Source organism: Anomalospiza imberbis, chromosome 3, assembly GCF_031753505.1.
Source record: "Anomalospiza imberbis isolate Cuckoo-Finch-1a 21T00152 chromosome 3, ASM3175350v1, whole genome shotgun sequence".
NCBI lineage: Eukaryota > Metazoa > Chordata > Aves > Passeriformes > Viduidae > Anomalospiza > Anomalospiza imberbis.
This window is the reverse complement of record NC_089683.1, coordinates 4,508,544-4,528,690: the sequence shown is the minus strand read 5'-3', so window position 1 is coordinate 4,528,690 and position 20,147 is coordinate 4,508,544.

The window sequence follows — 20,147 nt, the reverse complement described above, 5'->3', positions numbered from 1 at the left end:
TCAAGCACCCAAACCCAAAAGTTAGGCACTGAGGTACTTCTGAAAATCCCATTAGAACTCTGGTGTTGTCCCTGGTGCCAATGAGAATTGGAGCTTTTGCATATCAGGCTCTGGTGCACAAAATGTGCAAAAGTTAAAGGGATTTTTACTGAAGGGATAAAACCCATAAAAGTCAAAAGATATCAGCTGTCAATTTAATCTCAAATCACAAAAAAAAAAAAAACCTAAACACAGTCACTGGTCTTCTGTTTCATTTTTTCACTTTCCAAAATTCCTATAGTTATATGCAAGTACCTCTTAGGGTAGAAATTGGTTCTCCTAGACAAAGAATTTGATTTTTTTTTCTCTTAACTGTACAAAATATGCAATTGAAAAAAAAAGTGAGCAGTTGGAGTGTGGAGAAAAATGAGGCTACATCTGTAGGATTTTGTTCTGCTTTTAGTATCAAATCACCAAACCCATTACATTATTTATCCTACAGGCTTGTGCTGCAAACACTGAATACAATTCATACCCTAGGAAAAGAAATGTGTGCTTTTTAAATGTCCCTGATTTGAACAACCATTAATTTCATTAGTCCCTCATTTTATTTTATTTTTTTATCTAAATATGGGAAATCAAACCAGTTTATTTTAAAGCACAGCTATGAACCACTTATTTTTTAAAATCCTAAAAACTGTGAATTGCACTATACATATGCCTATGCATATGCATATGCCTACCCACACATAAACCAAAACTGTATAATTTATATTAAAAAACGTGCATGTGCACACACAAACAGGAAAATATTTTCTTTCCTCTCACTGTAGAATCCAAACCTCAAAAAATAGGAGTTTGTATAAATCAAGGGCTTTCAAAAAATAAATCCTGGTGAAGTCATTCTTCTGTGTTTAAAATATCATGGGTTTGTCATAGGCTATATTTCAAACTACTGATTCATAAAATTTATCTTTTTCTTACAGTGATTTTTATTTGTTTTGGTCCTTTATTTCACCTACTGAGAAACTGAGTACACTGTAGGTGAAAGTATAATTTTCAGTGTACGCTTGTGGGATGTAGAGGGGAGACTTTTAAGCAGACCACACATTTAATTCACATTAACTCAAAGTTTACCACAAGCGAAAAAACCCCCCTTAGTATAATGGTATTATACCTTGTGGCATTTTCCAAATGCTTAAATCCGTATTTAGGAACAAACAGTCAAGCTAGGAATTAAATTATTTAATTTTTGGATAGGTCTGTGTGTTTTACTGGTGTGTAAATCTGCTCGGCTGCACTGTGGTTACATCTCCTTCGTGTAACCTACAAGTTAACTTTATTCTGCATATATTTTGGAAAAGGTACATGTATTCCCAGGCAGGGACACTGAAATCAACATCACTGGTGGTGACTGGGATTGATGACAACGAAATTATTTCATGGGTCTCAGCCACTTCAAGGTTTGATCCTGCACCAAGCACCTGGGTCCTTGCTGTCAGCAGTGTTTAATTTAAATGTTGAACCAAAATCTGATTATTTCAGCTTTTCCCTTGGTGTTGGACCACTCCAGAATTTCCCTTCTTAGCTGAAGATTCTCCTCCTTTGAGATCATCTGTAGCCAAAATATTAAATACCAGCAGTGCCTGTCAGAGCCAAACAATTCCTGCTGGGTTTGCAGCAAGTCAGAAAAAAAACCAGGTGGAGTATTTTGGATCCTTTAGCCTGATTTCATCTCACTCAGATAATCCGACCCTCTCAGGATGTTTAATTTATCTTCTCACAACAGTGCATTTGTCCAGGATTCTAGGTGACAAGGAAACTCTTCGAAGGGTAAAAATAGGTGGTGCAGAGATGTCAGCTTTGTCCTTTGTCCTTCCAAAGGGTTAAATCTGAGAAAAAAAAAATAGGGAAAAAAAAAAAAGAGGGAGAGGAAGAGAAAAAAATAAAAGGTTAGTGTTTTCTGTCCATTAAAGAGAGTATTCTGCTCTGAAACCGAATTGGTCATGCATTCTTCCCGCGTTTCCTGGCAGGGAGGAGAGTGACTGCAGCACCTGCCTCTGCTCCGCGCTCCATCCCTCGCCGCCCGCTGGATCTGTCACTTATTACCCCACTCGCCTGCAGGACCAAAGCAGCTTTGAGATGCCGATTTCTCTTAGTTAGCTCCATATGAAATTCCTCCTGGAGCATAGCTGGAAGTTGTTGGTCTTTTTTTCTTTTTTTTCTTTTTTTTTTTTTTCTTTTTTCCAGGACAAAACTGCTCGTGCTGAGCAGAGGGTCTGGATGCCAGACAACTTGGATGGGGGTGAACAGACAATGTTCTGTTTCATTTTCCCCCCTCACATCTTCCCTCCAGCAAATGCCATCAACATTTGTAAAAAGAAAATTTTGCTTTTGCTGAAGAGCTACTTTCACACTTAAAAAAAATCCATTAAAAGTTCTCCTCACTAATTTCTGTTTAATGTTTTGGATTAATCTGTTTTTCATGTTTCTTCCTCTTATTTACCTCCAGTCTCTATGCCCTACCTCAGTCTTTGCATCTGAGCTGAGAAATGCTGATAAAATGATCCAATTTCTCATGCTGGAAAAGAAAATTCCACTAAAACTGATATAGCTCTGATTTGGTCTCAAATTTAGTGTAGAAAATCAGATGGTTAATGCCAAAAAATTTCTGAAAAAAATTCCACTTTTCTCCAGCTAAATGACAAAAATATCTTTTAAAAAGCAAATTATCTTCTACAAAACAGATGTTCGAAGTTCTTCCTCCTCTAAATGAAAGTGCTTCTTTTCCTGTGCATTTCCTTACTGAAGTTTTGCGACCTAAGAAAGATTTTTTGAGAGGGCAGGTCCTAAAGGAATTTTTAAAAAGGGATCTTTTATTTGTAGTCCCTGAAGGTTGTTTTGCTTCCTTTCAGTGTGATATGGAATAACTTTCTTGGGACCAAAGAATATCCCCAGTGAATGGTCCAGGGCCTGGACTCTCCCAAGAGCAGAAAGATGATAGGATTTGGTTGGCAGTAGGGTCCCATTTTTCCCATGTCACGACTCATGCTAGGAGAGTTTTTGGGGAAGCAGGTGGTGAGATCTGCAGGTGACATGGATTAGGTGATGTGGCTGCAGTCTACCACAAGACTAGACTGGCCTGAATATTTCTCACTTCCTATTCCTGCTTAAGTCACTCTCATCCTTCCTCCACCCCAGACTATGCTCGTGGCAATAGGAGGAGATAAATCTATCTCCTGGCAGAGACAGGTGAGGTTATGAATTTTAAGGACCACTTGTGGAAAAGAAAAATACATGTCATTCCCTCTGAAGGATGACAACTCCATCAACCCACAGTCATATAAAACTAAAAGGAAGTAACACTCTTTATGTTAGTATTGATGACCCATTTTTATTTTGCTTTTTCTTAAAAAAAAAAAAAAAAAAAAAAAAAAAAAAAGAGAAATAAAGGACATTTTTTAAGTGTAGAAAAGACAACTAATTCCCTTAAGTATTTCAGAAATTAAGCTTGCTTTTTCTTCATGGCTGAAAGAAGTAGTTGTGGAAAGTGCTGTAAAATAAGACAAACTCAAGGGTAATAAATTTGTATTATAGAAAAAAGATATATGAAAAGACATATTTATCCCATTCTTATGATGTGTGTGACTCATCAGGGCAAAAAAAATTCTTTGGACACTATTGGCTGAAAAAGGCTGGGGGAATATTGTGTGATGTCTCACTAGAAGAGTACTGAAGGTTTTCAACTGGTTGTTTTCCAGAAGAAATGGGGGAGCAGAAAGCTGGCTGCAGGTGGGTCCTGTTAACCCTGTGATATCACATGTCAACAAGCAGTAATTCTGGGAATTTTAAAATATCTATCCGGTCTCAGCTGCATTTCTCCATCCTGCCTTGAATTTGTGTTCTGTGCTTTTATCTCCTGGACAGTGTAAGAAACTAAGGAGAGAGATTATCTCTATATCCAGGTGCCACATCCTCTTCCACCACAATATTCCCAAGACTTTTTCAGGTTCATATGGAGTGAACCAAAATTAAAAGGTTAAAACATTAATTTAAATTTTCCTCTTAACAGATAAGTCAAAAAGAACACATGATTGCATTGTCCTCTGGAATATCCATCTACAGGGATCACCTGTGGCCTTTTATCTGTATTTTCTTGGCTGTTTTTTTTTTCCCAATGACTGAGTGCACACACCCCACCAACCCCACCAATGCTATTGAATTTTTCTGTGCTTGAGGGGCACTTTCTCTGATGAGATCCAGTTGTGTCCATTTTGGTGCTGCCAAGCCCTTGGCAATCTGTTTAGATTAATGAAAGGTGCTCCTTGTAACCGAATCCCCTTTCCTGGGGGTAACCCATTCTCCACCTCCAGAGCCATCCCCAGGAACACACCAGGCTGAAAGATAGACAGTTCTTAAATAACTTCATCCTTGCTGCTCAGATTGATATCTATGAACAGATGTTAATTATAAGGAAAGCAATAGTTGAAATGCAGATGGTATAGAAAATGTCTGTGCATGTTCAATCTGTGTTGCTTTTTATAATACCAAACACTGTTGCCGTTTAAATGCTGGGACTGTAGGAAAACATTGCAAGGTTTTAAACAGAACACCCCTACCCCCTTGTGGCATAATGGCATTTCTGGAATGGAAATAAACCTGTATGAAAATTGCTTCCCTTGGTCCTCTAAAGCACCTTAATCAGGTGAAGGAGCAACTCTGGAGAGCTGTTCCCTTCCCTGCTTACACTGAGTTCTGCAGATCATTCAGTGTTCTACAGTGGGATCTTAAACTTTTGCTAAAGAAATCAAAATAGACCAAAGCTAAAGGCTGGTATTTTTTTTGGCTTACATCCCCTCATTTATTTTCCTTTCCATTGAGCTTTAAATGCCAGTCCCTGCTGCTGAACCAGCTCATCTTTTGCCCACTCTTTTGCAGGGTGTTATGGTGCATGTTTCCAAGGCATGGCATTTGGTGGAAGGTTGGTTCAGGATGAATTCAGATGGCTGATATTTTCCCACACAGCAAGGTCATAGTGAGCAGTAAAAGTCAACCCAAACAGATTTCAGCACAGATGCCCAAACTGGCCAGATTAGGCCACTCCTTCCTTATGCAGTGGCAGAGTTATTCTTTCTGCTTGGAAGGGAACCATCCCTATTATTCCATAATGGTTACATTAATAGGATAAACATTGTGGCATAGACATTCTATTTAACATGAAAATGAAGCTCAAAATCTGATGAGAAATTTTCTTTGTCTAGGCTATAGATATTGAATGCAGAAACTCATGGAGGGAATGCTTTTTTAGTTTAAAACCATTTAGACCCATTTTTATTTTGTCCACAACAAAGAGCTGAGCATGTCCATTGTCAAGGCAGAACTTTCAACAGTGACAACTAATTTAGGACACTTTCATGCCTTTTTTCTGAATTTAAAGAAGTCAATTTTGACTTTCTAAGCAGTGTAAAACCATATTTCTTCAGTTACAAGGGAACCCATGGATATGTCCTTTGAACTTTTGGACAAGATCACCCAAAACTTTCTAACTGTGAACATTCAAACACTTTTCTACATTTCCTTAACAAAGAATTTGTGGCATTTGTCTATAATGATTTTTCTTTTCTTCTTTTTAAAATTTTATTTAATCATCACCTGATATGCATGTGGTACTACTGAGGATCTAGGAGTAATCTCAGATGACAATTAGACATTGGTCTTAACAGATTTTGAGTTTGGTGTCTTCCAAAAGCTTCCTGTCCAAAGTACCAAGAGAGCTCAGACATATTTTATACAAGAACCAATTATTTGGCTTTTCTGCTTGCAAATAACAGATTTAGGGCATTATTTTTATGTGGGTTACACTAAAGGCTCAGAATCCAGAAGGCAACTAAAATGGACCTGGAACCTACTCTGCTATTAAGGATTGTGAAATCTGTTCTTCATTTAAGGATTTAAAATGACCTCATGCTTCTTGAGGCCTGACTCCTCAGAATGCATGAACTTCCAGATATTGCACTTTACTTGCCCTCCTGAAGGCCTTCTTTCAAGAAAGATGAGCTTTGATTTTGTATTAGTCATCTGGTGATTAGGCATATTTGTGATTTACTTCAGAAGGGAATTACTGAAAAACAAGAAAACTGTGTTTTTAACTTATGGTCACATCTCCAAGCTGTTTTCCCCACATTGTCTTACCAGCTCTGTGCTGGTTTATAGCACAACTCATTGCCCTCAAAAGGTGGAATCACCCTCACTTCTGTTGTGCCCGTGGAAAGATTTACTGAGTGGCTGCAGGTACACAAGTCCCTACCAAAAAATCCCTGTAAAGAGTACACATTAACCCACAAGTCCTGTTTGTTAAGATGCCTGGCCTTGCCCATCTGATTCCTGAGATTTTTCAGCTTATCACTCTTCTCAAAACATGTGTCACCCCATTCAGGTGACTTCCTCTGTCTGGTGTCCACTGCTCAGCACCTGAGCAGCCAAAAGAGGTGCGACAGCCATGTGCTTGGGGCTGAGATGGACAACCTCATTTCCTAAAAAAATAAGTGAATCGTTAAAGGGGACAACCTAGAGTCATGCTTTGCTATTATTTAAATCCTTATGAAGCAGCAGCATGACAGACAAAGCCAACCTTTTAATTAATTCTCAGAAAGAGAAAAGGGTTAATTTCATGCAGTAATTTATTTGGATCTGGTTAACATGTCCCTGTTTCAAGCATTGCTCTGCAGTATTACACAGCTGCTTCAGAGGTGACTGAATTGCACTGATGGATGACTTGATATTTTAACATATTGGGTTAAATAGCTTCCCATTTCCTTTTGCATGAAATATGAGAAGGCAAAGTGGCAGATTTTTCTCTGCTGCTTTATTCAGTAAACTGGTTCGGCAGCAAGGATGTAGGTAAATCAAATATTTCTAACATTGTTTAAGAACATGTCTCCCATTGATTTCAAAAACATCTCTAGGGACAGTTTCTTAAATTAAACTTAACAATAGCACGCATCAGTTAAGATCTATTAGATCCAGGAGATGATAACACTTATTAAAATGATGAGTTTCATGCTTGCACTGTTTATAAAGTTCAAACATAATTTTTCCAATTAACCTGCCCTCCTTCTTAGCAGCACTGAAGCATTTAATAATGAAGATAATGAATGAGAAGTTCCTTTGAAGTAGTCACAGGAATGTTCCTATTAGTTATTCTGACATGTAAATAGCAACTCTTGTTCTTCTTCACTCTCTGTGTGACCTGTAGCTGTGTCTGCTGTAGTGGTGAAAAAACCATGAGAAGAGATACAAAAAGATTTCAGACAGTGCTTCTGCCTCTTTGTTTGCTGGGAAGGCTCTAGCAAACAACAGGACAAGAGGAAATTGCCTCAAGCTGCACCAGAGGAGGTTTAAATTGGATATTAGGAATATTTTTGTTATTCACCAAATGGATGGTCAGATGTTGGAAAAGACTGCCTACGGCAGTGGCGGAGTCACTGTCCGTGTAGGGATTTAAAAGCCATGTGGACAGGATTTCATGGGGGCCATGGCAGGTTTGAGAGAACAGTTGGGCTGGATGATCTTAGGGGCTTTTCCAACCTAAATAACTCTATGATGACAGGGTGTGGAGGCAGGGACAGAGAGGTGGGACATGGTGAAGGCCTGATGCAGGTGTGGAGAAACCAGCAAGATCTATGGAAGAGGAATAGTTCATGAAAGACAAGGAAGAAGGAAGAAGAAACAATAGAGATAGCAGCAATGAAGTTGCCTTTGGGAAAGATGGCATTCTTCATGCTGGCTGACCACAGTTTCTTCTCTTTCCTTCTCTAAAAAGCCCTGTTTAGGCCACAGCTGGATAACAGGTACAGAGAAAGCAGACTTTATTATGGTTCAGTGTATCACAATTACCTCTTTGCAGAATCAGAGCTGTATCTTCAAGCAAGCAGTATCCAAAAAGTTACTGATCTAATTCAGACATGGTGCTAAGGGTGGCAATGAACAAAGATGAATCTCAAGGTGAACCAAGACAGCAGGACCTAAAATCAAGTCATTCTTCAGCTGGACTAGATGATCACTTCTCTTTTCTTCTTTCTCTTCTCTCGTCTCGTCTCGTCTCGTCTCCTCTCCTCTCCTCTCCTCTTCTCTCCTCTTCTCTTCTTACATTATTAATACTATTGTGTGTTTTTCTTTACAAATAAATACATGGGTACTTTCCTTTTTAAAATATATATCAGTAAAGGAAAAAAAATAGGCAGGATGGATGTGTCCAGAGAAGGCAAAGAAGGAGGGGCTGAGCAAAGCAGAGGAAAGAGAAGGAGCAGCAATAGAACCGCGTTGACAATAGGAAGAAAATTGAGGGTTTAGGAAGGTTGGGTTGTCCAGCAAGACATTTAACATGTTTTAAGAAGGACAAGGCTTTATTATTTGCCTGGACTCAGAAATGTGCCTCACACAGGTCATTCATATACACTCAAGTTAAAAGATTTCAGATTGGAAGAGATGGGAAAAAAGGACACTGTAGCTAACAAGGAGAAGGAAACTAACACATGGAAAGAGGCAAGAAGAGCAGGGCAGCATTAGTTTTGCAGAAAAGGTTTTGAAGGAGTAACATCACAGAAGAGAGAAGAGAATAAGATGGCAAAATGGGAGAAATGCTGTTTAAACAAATAGACAAAGCTGGCAAAGAAACAACTGCTTACAAACAAGCAAACAATCATTTTAGGCTGAAAATTAAGTTCCAAACCACCAAGAAAATTAAACTCTGGAACTACATTTCAGTAAGACCACTAGGACACAGCTAAAATCTGGCTGAAGATGGAACCTGATAAAGATATGAAGGCACCATATGATCTGCTTGCCTTTGTTACAGAGTGAGCAAGATTCTGATCCCAGCAACCCATTCCAGCTCTATGTTCCTTTTATTTATACTTCTTCTGTCCTGACAGACCAAACAGCAGCTTGTGAATACATATAATTTTATCAAAAGGAACCGAATGCATCAGTCAAAGGACCTAAATGCATGAGTCAAAACTGCCCTGAGGTGGTTTTAACTTGAGCAACTAAGTTTTGAAGGGCCCAGCTCTTCTCTTGTGGTTGTGGAATTCTTGCTGACATCCTTAGGAGGCCCATGTGTGGACAGAGTGCTGAATATGAAGTGGAAATTGGCAGAATGGATCAGAGAGGAGAATATAGCCCTCAGCGAATTGCTTTGCATCTTGCTGACCTTGGCAAATGTACAGCTATTTTTCCCAAGTAAGATAAGATGTTTTTTAACCATCTTCTCCAGCAAATAAGGCACAAAGATGGGAAGATGTCTTCAGAGACTTCCTAACTGCTCGTTGCTTGCACATATTTGTGGAACATTTTTATTTAAGACAAAACAGAAAGCAAAATAAAAATAGACTATATTCTTGACTCTGGGTGGCTTTGGGTATGATATTCAGTGATTAAAATTCTAGAAAGGAAAAGCAGGGCCAGTTCTCTGCTAGCCCTGCTGGTCATCAGCTGGGAAGAGCTGGTGGTAAACATGCCAGACATAAAAGTTGGGACAGCAGTGATTCAGTAAGGCTGCAGGATCTGGAAGAAGGCTGGGGAAGGTGCTCCCAGAGTCAGAACAGTGGGTTTCTGGTGAACAAACTATGTCAGTAAAAAGTGCTGTACAGACTCCTGCAAGCAGCCAGAGAAGAGGGAGCTGCTGTGGGGAGTTGCCATGCTTCTAAAAAAAATTCACCAAAGAACTCTGGAATAAATGTTCTGTGTGTGCAGGAAGAGCAAGAAATTCATCAGGACTGCCTGGCTAATCAAGGAACTTCTTGATGAGCTAAAGTGCTAGAAGGGAGCACAGAGAAAGCAAAAATAAGGAAGAGAAACAACGGAGGAGCATCAAAGCTTTGTTTGTGCTCTTAGGGATGAAAGGAAAAGACAAAGCCCAGCTGGCACTAAGACAGAGAAGAACAACAACAGAGAGGAGGGAATCCACAGGTGTGCTGGTGGCAGAAGGAAGTTCTGGAGAAATGAAAGTCGACTGCTGGATGCAGGGGAACTCCTGATTTATTATCAGCAGAGTGGAAAAAGCTGAAGTGCAAAAGGCCTTCTCAGGATCAGTTTTCAGAAGTCCAGATGGCTCCAGACCACTGGGTGTGTTGACGCAGCGTGGCAGGGAGAGGGGCAACCAGGAGTGAGGATGGAACAGACAAGGCACTACTCGGGGGAATTCAGTTAAATACATGGGATCAGGTAGAATGCACTTGAAGATACTAAAAGTGTCAGCTGATGTGTTGCTGACTGGAAAAGACTAATTCTTTTCCAATCCTCAAGAAAGATACTAAGGAGAAGCCAGAGAGCTATGAGCCAGTCAGTGCATTCTGGAGGTGAATATGAGCTCTTCTCCCTGGTATCCAGTGATGGGAGGTCTGGGAATGATTCATTGCTGCACCAGGGGAGGTTTAGACTGGACACTGGAAAACACATCTTTTCCAAGAGAGAGATCAAACACTGGAACAGGCTTCCTGAAGAGGTGGTTGATAACCGAAGCCTGTCAGCATTTGGACAAGGGCGTTAACAACGTTCTTTAATTTTGGTCAGCCCTGATATGGTCAGGATGGATTAGCTGGATGATTATTGCAAATTCTTTCCAACTTAAATATTCTACTCTATTCTATTCTATTCTATTCTCTTTCATTCATCTGCTGAAGTAACTTCTGGGACATCATGTCCTGTTTGGGGTTCCTGTTCCAGTTGTACACAGAGAAATTAAATTATAAAGGCTTTAGAGAAAATTACCAACAAGGAGACTTTGCAGAGGCAGCTCTTATTTAGAATGGTAAAAAGGAGTCTGAGAGCAATCTAATACAAACCCATGTTGACTTGACAAGTAGCTACAAACAAAAAAGACTAAAACACTTCTCCATTGTGTATAGATACAACAGTTGAGACCATGGATTGTAGCTTGGAAGGTTCAGACTGGATGTCAGGAAAAGGTTTTCATTATGAGGTTTTTCAGCACTGGAACTGGGGCCAGTAGACCTCATAGAAATTCTGTCCTCAGAAGATTTTAAGACTTGTAGGACAAAACTTCGGCTGGACGTGGTCTAGTGGTTGTGATAATTTGTTCAGGTGGACCTCCAGACAACCCTTCAAACTTCTTCTCTGTGATTCTGGAAACCCTCTGTCCCACAGTTTCCATGTCCCTAAAATGGTAATAAAGACTTTGACCTCATTTAGAAAACAGTTAAATAGATACTGAAAAAACAAGTGGAAGACCTTAATATTAAACTAAACAGCTACGTGTATCAATATAGCTAAATTCAATGCTACCTGTCAATTCAATGCATACCTTCTTAAGTTTTTTAAAATATAAACCATATTTTCAACGAGAATGTTTCAGGATGACTCAGACTTTGAGGATGCAGAATGTGGTATTTTTGCAATTTCAGCAATTTCAACCCCAGGAAATTTTAAATAGGAAATTTTTCCCAAATTTCAAAATGAGAGCAGTGTAAAGAGGTCAATCCTAGATTTCCTTTCCAGTCAGTAAGGAAAGAGATTCTACCAGAGTGTGATTCATCTGACCTATTTTAGGCACCTACTCTAAGCTGAGATGAATCACTTCTAGTGCCAATTGCTTTGCAATGACTATAAAAGGAGTCAAGGGTGACCAGCTCCTGTGGAGAAGCCTGCAGTTAAATGCACATATCTTGCCCAAATAGAAGCATTCTAAGTCAACAATAACATGTATTTTTTTTTTTTTTCAGTTAGGTTCATGCATTCAGCAAAGTAGTGCTGAGTTTTATTGGATATGATTCCTGATATTTGCATTGGAATCTCCTGAATTCTGGACATTGTGATGTTCAAAAAGTGTTAAAGCAGGAGACCACCAAGATTTGGAAATGTCTAAGGTAATCACCACTCGCACTGAATGCTACCGACTGAAGGAAAACAGGAATTTAGGACAGCCATTTTCACCTTACTTTAGCAAAGAATTGGTTTCCAAAGATCCTTTCCAATGTAGAGTATCCATTATTTTGTGATTATGTGATTAACCTTTCTGAATTTGGTCTGCTTGGTTTGGTTTTGCTTTTACTAGTCATTTAAGCCTCCACAATATCTCAATGCAATGACTCCTTCTATGTGATAAGGCTTTATGCAAAGCAAACAAAAACCTGAAAAGCAATTTTAAAAAAGAAGTAAAACATTCTCTTTCTTTAAAATCTTCTCTCTGATTAATTAATTGGACATTTTCTCTCTCTGCTCACTATCGCACTGTGTCAAAAATGAGGAGGGTTATACAGAATATATCAATATTGCTGGCACTGACTCTTACCAGGAAGGTTAATTGGAAATAGTTTTTTAACCAAAAAATATAATATGATTTTTTAAACTTTTATTGCATTGTATTCACCAAAAAATGGACAAAATCTCAAGAAACACAGGAAAAATAATAACAATAAAGTAAGAAAAAATAATTCCCCAAAACTGATTTGAATCAACCAGAAGTAGTTTATTTCAATGTCACAATTTTTACAGGATACACCATAGTTTTAATGGATATTTCCAAATGAAACATGGAACTTTGCTTTAAAGGCTTTTGAAATAGGAGGAGCTGGCAATAAGAAACAGAATCAACATTTTTTGGAAATGGAAACTTTGTCAAAAGAAAAATATTCTTATAGAAAGGAATTTGCACTGTATAATGAAGGAAAAAAGTGTCCAAAAATTGACAGTCAGCAGTAGCTGTTAAGTATAGAAAAACTAGCACGTCATTAATAACTTGCTCCCTACCAAAGCCTTTTTTCCATTTTAGATTAGTTCTGTTATGCAGAAAATATATTTTATAAAATATATTAAAAAAAAAAATTCTTTTGCAATCAGAAAAGGAGGAAACAAATCCCTAATGAATCTCTGATTACACCAAGCAGAGTCTCCAGGAGAAGCAGAGAGTGGCTGAGCAGGGAGCTGTGCCGCAGCCAGCTACCGAGAAACCAAATTAACGCTAATTATATCGGGGCTTGCTGTGGAGCGAGCAGTGTGACTTCACCCGGGGAAGGAGGCAGCGATTTCACTAGGTGGCACAGTTCTGACACATTTACACATCATTACCCAGCGCTAATGTCACCTCGCAGGGCGCGGGGCCGCGGGAGCGAGGGGGTCTCCGAGCATCACTCAGCGATGTGTGATCTGTGAGTGGAAACTGCTTCCCGGCTCCCGACGGGCACCAGATCCAAGCTGAGCTCTGTCAGTCGGCCTCGAAATTAACAGCAAGGAGTTGAGTGTTCTGCAGAAATGGGGCTTAAATCTCGGCGCAGCTGGGAGATACAGGGGGGAAAAGGGTGGAGGATTTGTAAAGCGCTTGCTGACTTTGTGCGTCCTTGATTGTCATCATAAAATCACGGGATTGTTTGTGTTGGAAGGGAGCTTAAAGATCATCTTGTTCCAACCCTCTCCCATAGGCAGGAACATCTACTACTAGAGCAGGCTGCTCCAAGCTTCATCCAGCCTGGCCTTGGACACTTCTAATGGTCAGCGTGGGTGAAGTGACTGTTAGAATCAAAGAATAATTAAGGTTGGAAAAGATCTTTAAGGTCAGTGAGGGCAGCCATCCCCCCACACTGCCAAACCCATCACCAGCTCATGTCCCCATGTGCCATATCTACACAGCTTTTAAATCCCTCCAGGAATATTGACTCCACCACTGAAGCCTCGTTCAATGCTTGACAATACTTCTAGTGGAGGAATTATTCCTAATGTTCAATCTTTCTTGGCACAACTTGAGACCATTTTTTCCTGTTCTGATGCTTGTCTTTTGGGAGAAGATTGCTGTGATACCCATGCTTGACAGGAGAAACATCAGTGGGTAAACCAGGAACATAAAGAACAGTTTGAGCCAAGTCAGGAAGTAAAACACAGTTCAGAATAGAACCATGGGAATATCATAGAATCATATCACAGAATCATAGAATCCCTGCATCTGTTGGACCATGAAAACTTAGAAACATCAGTTTCTTTAGGTAGAAATAACCAGCCAAAGGATGCACTTGTTCCATCCACCTCTGATTCTCAAACTCATTTGTCAAAGTCAACTTTTACACCTCAATCATCTCATTACAACTAGTGAGGTGTGAGCTCCTGCTACCAGCTCCATTTGACCTGATCTGTCAATCTGCTGGTCAGTCTTTATGTAGAGGGATGGTATTTTAACATTTTATCAAAGGCTGGTGAATGATTAATAGCAGGAATAAGTGTGCTTTGGATGTAGGGCTTCTGAATTATAAATGGTCATAAGTGCAGTAATAGAGGATATTAGAGAGGGTGGTGTGCCCAATATTTACCCACTGGGCATAGCAAAAATGGGCTAATCTTTATTAAAGACGACCTATTAATTAGCAATGACCCTTAACAAAAGATTTGTACCTTCAACATGAAGGTATTTCTATGTAAATTTGTAGAATTAGGTTCTTCTAGAAAGCTGTTACAAAACAAAGTTCTGACAGTTGTGGACAGCAATTTTTATTCCCAGCAGCGAGAAAACCATTGTAGAACTTTGGCTTTCAGTCAAGACTGCCAGCAACAACAGAAATGTTTTATTTTTTTTCCACGCTGTATTTTGTTAAATAACTTTTCATGAGATCACTGGTAGGTTTTAAGGGGCTGGTGCCTCCAAGCTGCCAACTTACATTTCCTCACTACCTAATGCTTTGCCCAGGGCTGTTATCCAATTAAAAGGAATTTATAGGGAAGGTTTGGTATGCAATGACTCTGCTCAAGGCCATTACGTGGTATCCTACGACCTCTAGACCGAAGGGTATGAATGGATAAAACTTTAGGTTTTGATTCCAAATGTATATCACCACGAGTGGCCAGGTCAGGGTTTTGTATTCCCCACACATGCAGTAGAGATGGTCAGATGCCTCCAAAAGGCAGTGCAGAAGGAACGTGTGCTGGTACCAGAGAAGTTAACAGCAGGTTAAGTCGTGTTCTTCTCTAAATGCCAGCTCAGGAATGTGTGTTAGAAATCACCAACCTTTGTATTCAATGTAGAGACAATAATGAGCAAAGCTTGGGTTGGGATTTTGGTAAGGAGAACCCTCTGGTCAGCTTCAGATTAACAATACTGCAGTCCCATCTCCTGTGAACGTGCTGCAATCTGCAAACCCTGGAATAATTTCTCTAGAGAATAAAATTCACTTACCCTATTGAAACTGGGCCAAAGTATGGCCAAAACACAGTGCATCATGGATGAAGTTCATCTGCCTACAGCTGAGGTTGTCACAGACAGAACTCTGCATAACATCTGTGGAGAGGCATAATATTTCTGGGGTGTGGTCATCTGCAGAAACAGGGGTCACCTGCAGAAGAAGGAGTCATCTGAAGATGAAAGACCTGAGAAGTAGCCATTTGTTTATAAACATAGCCTGGACAGTGAGCTCAAAAGCAGAAGTTTTCTCTAAAGGTAGATGGAATTATATTTATAGAGAAACAGAGAGATGTGATAATGCTTATTCATGTTCTCTTAGATAGTCCCAAGAAAGCAAATAATTGGTGGGGCAGAACTAAAAGATAGTCCCCACCAGCTGAATGCTTGAACTATGGCCTCATGTGTGGGTTGGGGCTGCCAGCCAAAATTCACTCAGGTTCCCCAATAACCTCCACAGGTTCTTATCTCCAGTGCTGCTAATTCAGAGCTGGACCCTGAACAGGGAATATCTGGGTGTTTTTTAGCTCTGGAAGATGCACTATCACTTGATCAAATCACAGCTCAGGAACTGAGCTTGGAAAGAGAAATCTCTAAATTAATCCTCATCCTAAATCTCAGAAAGATTTTTTAATGAGAATTCATTATTAAGATTTAAATGTGTGCTTTGTGTACATGACACTTGCCATTAACTACATGTGTATGTGTTTGCTCACATGTGTGCAGGTATGCATCTATGTATATTAAATGCTTAAAACAAGTTTATATATTTTTATATATATTTATATATATTTGAGGTCAGAACATCTTTTTGAGCAATGCTGATGCAGCTCCAAACACAACAGGGTTCCAGGTCATTAGTGCCTACATGTGATCACAGCAAAAACATTAAATACCAGCAGTGTCTGAGTTTTCAGAGAGCTGAACAGTGCTCAGATCAGAAGCTGCTTTTATTTAAACATTCAAAGTAATTTTTATTTTTATCTTTTATACCCACACAAGGATTTGTTTTAATTCAGCTCTCTCTTGTAGCTGCCTGCCTCTTCACATTTTTCCCTACCTGTTTTCAAGTTGTTGTGTTTTGGTTTTTTTTCTCCTCTCTTAATCAAAATTAGAAAGAGATTGTGTGTGCCTGTTAAAAAAAGAGGGGCTTGGCTAAAAATAGTTCCCCAAGACAGGATATATTACAGCAAACTGCTTTTGCCTCTGGATGTTAGTGGAGTTTCCTTTGTTGTCTTCTTTGATTGTTTCATTTATATGGCAGGTTAGACAACAGCAGACTCCTATTATTGCCTTTTCTCAGCGGTGAATTTTCTTTTATTTATTTATTTTTAAGGCTTGGAGCCCCTGAGGACAGTCACTCCCTAACCACAGCTGGTGACAGGAGGAGGGTTTTTCGTGTGTTCGATACTTAGAGCTGAGAGCTGACTGGTGAGCAGATTAACAGCAAGGCTATTAAGTGGGATACAGTCTCCATTTTTAAATTGCCTAGGCCTTTAATAAAAGAAGGAGAGAGAGGGAAAGGGAGACAGAGAGAAGTCTTAATAGTATAACATCTTCTGTATGCTCACAATCCATTTCGCCAGATGCTAAATTACTTTCTTTCCCTTCCCCCCTCCGCGCATCCACCCCACTTTCCCCGCGTCTGGTGTCTGATGCTGTGTCTCATTGCTGGGAAAGGAGTCCTGGAATCCAATTGCAGAGGTGTCTGGTAAAAGGGAAGATTACTGACCCAGGATTCTGCAGGAGGGTGTATACGTGACTCCAAATTTCTCAGTCCCTGGGCTGTTTATGATTTTTTTTTTTTTTTTTTCCAGGAAGCTTTGCACCATTACCTGCTTTCTGGCCTCCCAATACTCTTTTGGCTGATGCTGTCAGAGCAGGAAGTGAGGATGAGCAGGTCTCTAAGACAGAGGGATGAATTTGAGACCAAACCTTTTCAGGGCAGTCAAATGGATTACACAGGAATATATACAGAGGAAGCTGGGTCTCAGTACTGAAGTTAGAATAATTGTCAATTAACATTTATTTCCAATTAATCACAGAATACCAGAATTCTGGGAACATTTTTTCTTTCTTACCCCTCATCTTTTCTATGTGAATCCTTGTAAAAACAGAGCCTCCAGCTCCTTTGTAATGCCTATTAAATATAGGGACATGGTGAAGCCATCTTTCCTCAAGGCTGAACAAATCCAGCTCTCTCAGCCTTTCTTCATATGGAAGAATTCCCAGTTCTTTCTTTGTGTCACTTCCATGGACCCTCTCCAGCCTGAGCACATTGTTCTCCACAGTGGGAACCAGAACTAAACACAGTATTTTAGGTTTGGCCTGAAAAGCACTGAGAAGAGTGGGATAATGACTTCTTTATCTCTATTGGTGATGTCCTTGTTGATGCAGGCCAGCATCCTCTTGGCTTTCTGTGCTTCAGTAACACATTGCTCACCCCTTGGAGCTTGCTGTCCAGCAAGACTCCCAGGTCTCTTTCCATCAAAACTGCTCCTCAGATGAGTGGATCCCAGCCTGTGCTGTACTCCTGGATTATGTTTTCCCAGGTGCAAGAACTTACACTTGTTGAACTTCATAAGGCTCTTGTGAGCCTACACTCCCAGCCTATCCAGGTCTTCCTGCAGGGCAGCTCTTCCTTCCAAACTGCCCATTTCCCCAGTCAGTTTGGTACTATCAGGAAACCTCTGGGTAGCCTCAAGCTCATCATCCAGATTGTTTGTGGAGACATCAAACAGTGCAGGGAGCAATACTCTACCCTGGAGGACTCCACCTGTGACAGGCTGCCAGCTGAATGGGTTTAAGGTGCCTTCTCACCCAAGCCATTCTGGGATTCTATGATCTCCACAACTTCTCAAAGCTTATGGAAAGTGGCCTCCCAAGGATGTCAGCCAGCTCTCCAAACACCCTCAGGTGAATATTGTCAGGGCCCATTGATTTGTAAGGGTTTAGCTCCTCTAATAAGGGTTGACATAGTCACTGGTACCAATCCTGAGCATTTATTTAACCATCTACAGAGCAGAGACATCAAAAGAAATTTAGAAAACACTCCAAAATTGCAACTTGGCATATGCCTTCCCACAAAGTAAGGTCCCCTGCTCTGTCTCAAATTTCTTCCTTATCTTTTCTTACATGTTGTGTAAGATTTTCAGTGATGGATATTCCACAGCCTTCCCAGACACTCCTTTCCAATGTTTCATAGTCGTTACATTCAGAAAGGCTTTCAGTCTATTTTTGAGGGAAAAAAGAGGGGTCAGCTCTTAACCCAGCTCTTGCAAAAATTTAGAGCACAATTTCTTTCCAATGGGAAATGAATAAATCAAATTATTTTTTTAAATTACTGAGCTGTTAATTGTTTTACATAAAATCTCTGTTTTTGAAAGAAGCACATGGATTTTTCTCAGTGTTACTCCATTTCGGAATGTTTCCACACTGAAACTTTGAATGAAAGTTACATTTATTTTGCTTTCCTCATCTCTGTTGTTTCAATGAGTGTTGGGAAAGGGAAAAAGAGACTCCTATACTTATTTATGTACCAACATTTGCCCACAGAAAGATATCCTGATTGTACAGCCAGGATTTCTGAAGTGGAAATTTCAAAGGGGCGTGTTCCAACAGAAACCATTCCTCCTTTTCTGCTGGCTTTACTACAAACCAATGTGCAGTCACACCCTGACCCTGCAAGTACTGACACATACGCCTGGTTTCAGAAAGGATGGAGATCTTGTGTCTTGAAAGAGGTGACTCTCAGGCACACAATAAAGCACATTCAAAAGTCTGAACAGGATCAAAAACTCGAGCAAGTATATCCTGGCGTCCCTTAGGACCAAATTTGATCATCTTCACTTCCATTTAGTAAGTGCTTTTCTCAGCAAGAAATATTACAGGTATTCTAGTCAAGTCTAGTCTCATCACAGTGTATTTGAAAGCCTTCCAGTATTCTTTAGTGCATATGAATAACATCAATCAATTTTTGTTCTCTCGAAACTCCTCTGCTGGAAGAAGTGTGAGTTTAGGGTGTGTTTTGTTTTGTAATTCTTCAAAAATACTTGCACGTGCACATGCAGACACCTGCAGGTTTGTACTGCAGAACATAAAGCAGAACCCCACACTGCTGATTTCAGTGGAAAAAAAAGTGAGGTTTAGGGTGACCTTGGGTATCTTTGGGAGTTCAATCCAGATTTTGAGGACTGCACCTCTAAAACTCAGCTTCTACTGGATTAAATATACTTAGTAAAGGAAAAACAAGAAAACCTTTATGTAATAGCCACAGCTGTGATAACAGAAAAAAAAAATCTGTCTTTGGATTCACGACTGTATTGTGCCATTTTTATGCTGCTGGACCACCATCAATTTGCTCAAAGGAGAAAAAAATAAGGAGCCTCATGGAAGATTTTGTAAATCACCACCACAATATCCAAAATTTTCCTTTGACGTATTATCACAAATGGGCTGATTTAGGGGTACTTTTGTGATCTTAATTTCAATATTTCCTAGCTTGGGTGTCTCATTTTCCAGCCCATGTGATTTCTTGTGTCTCTTTGCTTTTTTTTTTTTTTTTTGTGTGAAGATGGGCTGGCATTCAGTGCTGATGCGACTGTGTCTATGAAAGAGAAGGGAAGAGAGCAAAACAGTATTTAATTTTTAAAAAGAAGCCTGTTGTCTCCTACATCTATTCCAACATTTTAAGCAGGAAGAATCAAAATGTCTCTATTCAGCTGCTCCTACTGGCAATAGTGACCAACATGAAGCATTCCTTCCCAATATCCCATCTATCCCTGCCCTCTGGCAGTGGGAAGCCATTCCCCCATTTCTTGTCCCTCCATCCCTTGTTCCAAGTCCCTCTCCTGCTCTCCTGGAGCCCCTTTAGGCACTGGAAGGGGCTCTGAGGTCTCCCTGGATTCTTCTTCAGGTGAGCACCCCAGTTCTCCCAGCCTGGTTCCAGAGCAGAGGGGCTCCAGCCTTTGGAGCATTTTCCAATAGCCTG